The 8,442-nt window shown below is 51.4% G+C and overlaps 1 long non-coding RNA gene across 1 annotated transcript; it reads right to left on the bottom strand.

Moving 5' to 3' along the window:
- Window positions 1-4,268: 4,268 nt before the first annotated feature.
- Window positions 4,269-7,074, bottom strand: LOC145014899 (uncharacterized). Its single transcript, XR_013665666.1, has 3 exons — window positions 6,994-7,074; window positions 6,044-6,106; window positions 4,269-4,296 (listed from the first exon to the last, which is right to left on the bottom strand). It is a non-coding gene; the product is annotated as an uncharacterized LOC145014899 (long non-coding RNA).
- Window positions 7,075-8,442: the final 1,368 nt, after the last annotated feature.

Genomic DNA, 8,442 nt, shown 5'->3' with positions numbered 1-8,442 from the left:
TATACGCCACCTTGCCCACCCGGGCTACCACCCTGAACGGCCCGATGAATCTTGGGCCCAACTTGCCCCGCTTCCTGAATCGAATGACACCTTTCCAAGGTGAGACTTTCAGGAGGACCATATCCCCGACTTGGAACTCCAAGTCGGATCGACGTCTATCGGCGTAGCTTTTCTGCCGACTCTGTGCAGTCTGAAGTCTGCTCCGAACCTGCTGGATCTTCTCGGTCGTCTCTAGCACCACCTCAGTGCTTCCCATGACTCTCTGGCCAACCTCCCCCCAACATATCGGGGTTCTGCACTTCCGCCCATACAACATCTCGAACGGGGGTCGGTCAATACTCGCGTGATAGCTGTTGTTGTAGGAGAACTCAGCCAAAGGAAGATAGGTATCCCAGCTACCACCGAAATCCAGTACACACGCCCGCAACATGTCCTCCAAAGTCTGGATGGTCCGCTCACTCTGACCATCTGTCTGCGGGTGAAAGGCGGTGCTGAAATGTAGACGAGTGCCCAACTTATCCTGAAATTTCTTCCAGAATCTGGAAGTAAAACGCACATCCCTGTCCGAGATTACCGATACTGGCACCCCATGCCGTGCCACAATCTCCCTGATATAGATGTCGGCCAATTTTTCGGCCGATATGCTCTCCTGAATCGGAATAAAGTGAGCACTCTTGGTCAATCTATCCACGATGACCCAAATCGAATCCACTCCCCGTGCGGTCCTGGGAAGCTTTGTGATAAAATCCATCGTGATATCTTCCCATTTCCACAGTGGAATGTCCAACGGCTGCATCTTGCCATGCGGCCTCTGATGTTCGGCCTTGACCTTCCTGCAGGTCAAGCACCGCTCGACGTACCATGCCACATCCCGCTTCATGCAAGGCCACCAATAATCCGGACGAAGATCCCTATACATCTTCGTCGCCCCGGGATGAATAGAAAATCGGGACTTGTGCGCCTCCTCCATCAGAATCTGACGCACGCCACCGTGATACGGGACCCACACCCTACGGTGTAATGTCAAAAGTCCTCTGCCATCATAATCAAAGGAGGAAACCTGACCCACCACACGCTCGCTCTTCCGATGCTCCTCCTTGATAGCCTCCTGTTGAGCCTCCCGAATCTGCTCCAACAGGGGAGTCACCACGGTCATCCTCAAACAGACGTCCCTGATCGGCACCGTCTTGCGGCTAAGCGCATCGGCCACCACATTGGCCTTCCCCGGGTGGTAAAGGATCTCGCAATCATAATCCTTCACCACGTCCAACCACCGCCGCTGCCTCATATTCAGATTTGGCTGGTCCATGAGGTACCTCAAACTCTTGTGGTCCGTGTAAATGGTACACCGAACCCCGTAGAGGTAATGCCGCCAAATCTTGAGGGCAAAGACCACCGCCCCCAACTCCAAATCGTGCGTCGGGTAATTTGCCTCGTGAGGCTTGATCTGCCGTGAAGCGTAGGCAATGACATGCCCCCTCTGCATCAGAACTGCGCCCAACCCTGAAATGGACACATCGCAGTAAACCACAAAATCCTCTACGCCCTCAGGCAGGGCTAGGATCGGTGCCTCACACAATTTCTGTCTCAGCATCTCAAACGCAGCCTGCTGCTCGGGTCCCCACCGAAAGACCACGGCTTTCCTTGTCAGTTGTGTCAGGGGTACGGCTATCTTGGAGAAATCTTGGATAAATCTCCGATAGTAGCCCGCCAATCCCAGGAAGCTCCGAATCTCGGATGGAGACTTCGGGACCTCCCATCTCATCACGGCCTCGACCTTGGCCGAATCAACCAGAATCCCGTTCTGGTTGACGAGGTGTCCAAGAAATTGCACCTCACGCAACCAAAACTCACACTTGGAGAACTTGGCATACAAGCTCTCCCTCCTCAGGGTCTCCAATACCTCCCTCAGATGCTCCTCATGTTCCTCCCGAGTCTTGGAATAGACCAAGATGTCATCGATAAAGACTATCACAGACCGATCCAGCATCGGTCTACACACGCGGTTCATGAGGTCCATGAACGCGGCAGGAGCATTGGTGAGCCCAAACGGCATCACCACGAACTCGTAATGACCATAGCGCGTCCGAAACGCAGTCTTCTGCATATCCTCCTCCCTGACCCTCATCTGATGATACCCCGAACGCAAGTCAATCTTGGAGAACCAAGATGCTCCCTGAAGCTGGTCAAATAGGTCGTCAATCCTTGGAAGCGGGTATCGGTTCTTCACCGTTACCTTGTTCAGCTCCCAATAATCTATACACATCCGATGCGACCCGTCCTTCTTTCTTACGAACAGAATCGGGGCTCCCCAGGGTGAACTGCTCGGCCGAATAAATCCCTTGTCCAGCAGCTCCTGCAGCTGCGTAGATAACTCCTGCATCTCGGGAGGAGCCAACCGATATGGTGCTTTGGCTATCGGAGCCGAACCAGGAATGAGGTCAATCCTGAACTCCACCTGTCGCTCCGGAGGTATCCCAGGTACTTCCTCCGGGAAAACATCAGCAAAATCTCGAACCACCGGGACCTCGCTCACGGTCGCCTTACCCGCCTCCCGGGTATCCATCACATACGCGACATAACCCGCGCATCCCTGCTGAAGGTAGCGCCTAGCCCTCGCTGCTGAACATACAGTGGGTCCACACTGTGGCCGCTCTCCATGAATTACTAACTCTCCCCCGCTTGGGGTCCTGACTCGCACTAGCTGCTGCGCGCAATCTATCACTGCCCCATTAGGGCTCAACCAATCCATACCAATAATCACCTTGTTCCCACGCAATGGAATGGGAACCAAGTCTACCAGGTAACGCTCCTCAAACAGTCACAGAACACAATCTCGAAACACGATCGATGCTCGCACCGATCGATCGTCAGCAATCTCTACCTCTAACGGGCAATCTAACTCGCCTGAAGTCTCATGAAATCTCTTGCTAAGAGCAAGAGAAACGAACGATCGGGATGCACCTGAGTCGAACAATACCTGAACCGGGATGCCGTTCACATGGAACGATCCTAATACACATGTATACACACGGAGCACATATCAATATCATAACAACGTGAAATAAAAGATAGAAGGAAGGAATCATACCCGTCACCACATCGGGCGCGGCGCGTGCCTCCTCGGCAGTCAACTGAAATGCCCGACTCCTCACCACTGGAGCCTCTGCCTTTCCCTGACGGCCATCCGTGATCCGCAGGGTCGCTGGAGCTGGCGCCTTCACTGGCGCTGAAACTGTCAACATGGGGCAATTGGCCTTTTTGTGGCCCCGCTGGTTGCAGTGGAAACACAACAACTCCGATGTCTGAATAACTGGCGCAGGAGCAGTGCAATCCCTGCTGATATGCCCAAACTTGCCGCACTTGTAGCAGCCTGACGATCCCATCCTGCACGCCCCCTCGTGTGGCCTGCCGCACCTCCTGCAGCGGCTCGGTCCCGACTGGCCTTTCGGCCTCCCGTTTGATCCCTTGGGCTTCTTCCCCGAAGCCCCTGCTGCCTGACCGTCCTCAAGTTTCCGTTTCCGGATGTGCTCCAAATCTATCTCTCTCTCCCTAGCCCTGGCAATCATAGAGTCCAGGGTAGGGCAAGCCGAAAAGCTAACATGCTCCCGAATGTCAGCTCGTAGCATATCATGGTAACGAGTCCTCCTCATATCCTCGTCACCTGCATACTGGGGCACCAATAAAGCCCTCTCCCAAAACTTGGCGGTGATCTCCGCCACGGTCTCTGTCGTCTGCCTCATGTCTAGAAACTCTCTGGCCAGCTGCTGAAGCTCGACCGCTGGCGCAAACTCTGCCCTGAACCTAGCCACGAAGTCCGACCAGGTCATTGCCTCGATAGCCGAGGCTCCCAACGAGTCACCCACTGACTCCCACTAATCCTGAGCTCGGTCCCGTAAACACCCTGCTGCGTACCTCACCTTCGACCCCTCGGGGCAGAAGCTGGTCAACTGGGCGGACTCAATATCCGCAATCCACCGCCTGGCGACAATGGGGTCCTTCACCCCATGGAAATCTGGCGCACCACTGCCCCTGAAGTCCTTGAAGGACAGTGTGCATGATCCCGACTGGCTAGAGGCCAAGTCGCTCCGGAATGCCCGTAGGCGATCCTCCATCAACTCCACGATCCCTTCCTTGATCGACCCAAAGATGATGGGGGTCGACTCAAGGATGCCCCTAGTGATCTCCGACGTGATGAACTCACGTAGCCTCTCATCAATCGGCTCGGTGCCTGATCCCGAACCTGACCCCTCTCTTGACCCGCCATCTGTCGGTCTCGGTCGAAGTACCACCATTCTGCAAAACATCATAATAATCATTAGTGGTACTGCTACTTTCTGAGGGATCTCAACTACTTACAGGTTCCTTGGTCTCGTCTTGGCCTCCCTCGGCTCGGGTACGGATCCTCTGCTTTCAGTAGTACGGGCCCATACTACCTTCCACATCTATCCGTACCTTCTCCGAGGAATTCCTCGACTCCACCAGCTCCCCTTTACTACTGTTACTCTCTGATATTCTCATCCTAGGCTTGCCCTAGGGAAAACTCAAGTTCAACACGACTGGTCCTCAGCTGCTGTAGGTCTCCTCATAATGCCAGTTAGCCACCACCTAAACACCATCACATGTGATGAGGATTTGATAATCCTTCAAGTAAAAGATCCGTCCCTACAACGGTTGGACTCAAACAAGAGCTGCGCAATAGGGCCAGTTCCAATACTTTGGGATTATTCAACCCTGATTACATGTGGTGTGACGTGTTTACCTAGTGGCTAACTCCCATTACTCAGAATCCCACTAAGCACGAAGCAAGCAGCATTCGGATAAGGGAAAAACAGACTCAAGCCAAAACTATTCTTATAACAAGAAACGACACTTAACATAGGATGCTAAGCTTATACTATCAGGCATAACCTAAACAGGCTATCCCACTGCTGTCTACTCAATTCTAGCATGCAATATTCACAAAGCTGTAACACATAAGCAGGCACATAAGGCATCACTCCTAGATCCTTAGCCTATTCTAGCATGCAGTTCTCCGTAAGCTGATAAACATAACATAAACTTGTATGGGTACTATGGGGAATGCTTACTTGAGCTCGGCCAGTCGCGCACGTCACACACTTTGCTCTTTCTTATGACTCTTTTCCGGGTTTTAAAGAACAATTTCTTTTGAAAAATCTTTCAATCCCTCGATTTGAGTCCAAACACTCCCGAAGGCGTGTCCGAATCCCTCAAACCAGGGCTCTGATACCAACTTGTAACGACCCAATTTTTACGTCCGAAAATTTCATTTTTAAGGTATTACTTTAGAAAATATTAATAAATAAAAACATTGTTTGATCACACCATAACACATCGCAACCATGTTCTAAAAAGTCAAACCATACATCCCATCAAAATATCATAGTACAATCCCAGTAAATCTCGTAAATGCGGAAACCGAAGAGTGTGTGTATGACGTGCAGCTACCGCACCGGCTCCTTCCCCTTCGGTGCAGAGGTACCTGAAAACAAAACTGTAAACGTAAGCACAAAGCTTAGTGAGTTCCCCTAACGTACCACATACCATACAAACACATAACATACGTACTGACAGGCTATTCTGTGGTGCCTGACTACCCGGTACGGCCATTCTGGGGTGCCGACCTACCCATACGGCCATTCTGGGGTGTCGTCTTACCCATGTCAAGCCATTCTGGGGTGCTGACTACCCATGTCAAGCCATTCTGGGGTGCTGACTACCCATCGGTCCTAACAACCGATCCTCGGGGACTGGTCCCCTCCCGCTACCTCTATCGCATAACATAACAGACCAACATACAAGCATACCATCACATACAGTCAGAAAATTCTGGGGTGTCTGACTACCCAGCGGTCCTAACAACCGTACTCTACTACTATTGCATAACGTATCATGATAGCATGTAACATTACAGGTAACAGCAAACCTAGATGATATCACAAAGATAATCATCTATCATACGTCTCCTACTGGTGGGCCGGCATTGTGGCCTTAGACCCACTGCTACTGGAAGGTAACCCACCTCAAAGTAGTTGCTGAACTGATCGGGAACTAACTGACTGCTGCTGCTCCGGGAGTCCTCCGGCTGCAATTCCCACAACATACTCAATCAAACACTGCTAACTGTCCTTTAGATAAAATGACCATTTTATCCCCGGTCTAGCTCTAAGCCAATGCTAGAGTCAACTTTCAGTTGACCCGACTCGCCGAGTGGATCTCCACTCGCCGAGTCCCTAGCAAACCATTGTCCTGGATCCCTGGTTCTACTCGTCGAGTCGGGCTATGACTCGACGAGTTCACCTTCTAACTGTCATTCAACTCCTTCATCCTACTCGCCGAGTTGTATGAACAACTCGTCGAGTTCATCTTCATCCGAAGAACACTTTATGCTAAGACTCGCCGAGTTGTATGAACAACTCGTCAAGTCTGTTCTTGATCTATGAAGATTGCCTTGGACTCGTTGAGTCAGGGCATTGACTCGCCGAGTCCTAACATGGGTGAGTTCAGCTTCCAACTCACCGAGTCACCCCCTGTGACTCACGGCTCAACTCGATACATCATGAAGGGACCAAATCGGTGACTCGCGACCAGACTCGCCGAGTCGCCAATACGACTCACCGAGTCGCCGCCATGCATCCACCAAATACACCGATTTACTCGATTTCAATCCATGCCATTCATAGATCTGGACTTCTAGGACACAAATCACACGTAAAGTTTCCAACTTTACGTGTGGATATTCACTAATGTGGATTTTAGGGTGCAAAATGCCTCAAAAGGGTAGATCTAGGATGAACAAGTCACATGGGGCCATAAAGCTAACAGATCTGAGCTCCTGGAGCTCAATATTGCCTAGATCTAAAGGTTAATCCACTTATTACGAAACATTAAGCACAAACAAGCTTGATGAATTGCTCAAGGGTGTCCCAAATGAAATCCTAAGCATAGAAACAGGGGAAAAACGAAATATACCTCAAGGAAAATGTTGAAATGACACAAAGATGGCTGATCTCCTTCTCCTCTTCTTGATCTACTCCTCTTTCTCCTCAAAACCTTCAAGAACACACCAAGAACACTTCAATCTCTCAAGGAAACAAGGGAAAACGATGTTGGGGGAGTTCTGGGGGTGAATGGGGACGAGTTGGGGCGGAATGAGGGTTTAAATAGGGTGCAAACCCTTGAAACTTAGGGTTTCATCCAGCAGCGGTGACTCGCCGAGTCCAAGATATGGACTCGCCGAGTCGCCCACTTAAACGTGTCCTGAGTTTCGTCCCTACTCGGCGAGTCGGACCCTATGACTCGCCGAGTCCAAGGCTAAATTAGGGCAATGCTCAAATAAAATTCACATACCCGAAACCAGGTGCTACAAATCTCCCCCACTTATTTTAGACTTCGTCCTCGAAGTCTGCTGCCCGGTCCTGAAACAGCTCGGGGTAATGCTCCATCATCTCGTCCATCGGTTCCCAAGTCCATTCCGAACCCTTGCGGTGTTGCCATTGCACCTTTACTAGTTCTACCCTCTTGTTTCTCAACGTCTTGGTCTTTCTGTCAAGTATTGCGACTGGACGCTCAATGTAATTCAAGCTGTCATCAACCTGAATATCCTCCAATGGTACTACTGCTGAATCGTCCACCAGGCACTTCCGCAGCTGCGAAACATGGAAGGTGCTGTGGATCTGACTGAGCTCGGCTGGCAGATCCAGCCTATACGCCACCTTGCCCACCCGGGCTACCACCCTGAACGGCCCGATGAATCTTGGGCCCAACTTGCCCCGCTTCCTGAATCGAATGACACCTTTCCAAGGTGAGACTTTCAGGAGGACCATATCCCCGACTTGGAACTCCAAGTCGGATCGACGTCTATCGGCGTAGCTTTTCTGCCGACTCTGTGCAGTCTGAAGTCTGCTCCGAACCTGCTGGATCTTCTCGGTCGTCTCTAGCACCACCTCGGTGCTTCCCATGACTCTCTGGCCAACCTCCCCCCAACATATCGGGGTTCTGCACTTCCGCCCATACAACATCTCGAACGGGGGTCGGTCAATACTCGCGTGATAGCTGTTGTTGTAGGAGAACTCAGCCAAAGGAAGATAGGTATCCCAGCTACCACCGAAATCCAGTACACACGCCCGCAACATGTCCTCCAAAGTCTGGATGGTCCGCTCACTCTGACCATCTGTCTGCGGGTGAAAGGCGCTGCTGAAATGTAGACGAGTGCCCAACTCATCCTGAAATTTCTTCCAGAATCTGGAAGTAAAACGCACATCCCTGTCCGAGATTACCGATACTGGCACCCCATGCCGTGCCACAATCTCCCTGATATAGATGTCGGCCAATTTTTCGGCCGATATGCTCTCCTGAATCGGAATAAAGTGAGCACTCTTGGTCAATCTATCCACGATGACCCAAATCGAATCCACTCCC

Source organism: Lactuca saligna, chromosome 9 (genome assembly GCF_052625555.1).
Source record: "Lactuca saligna cultivar CGN05327 chromosome 9, ASM5262555v1, whole genome shotgun sequence".
Taxonomy (NCBI): domain Eukaryota; kingdom Viridiplantae; phylum Streptophyta; class Magnoliopsida; order Asterales; family Asteraceae; genus Lactuca; species Lactuca saligna.
The sequence above is the reverse complement of the archived record's forward strand: the minus strand, read 5'-3'. Positions and strand labels throughout refer to the sequence as shown.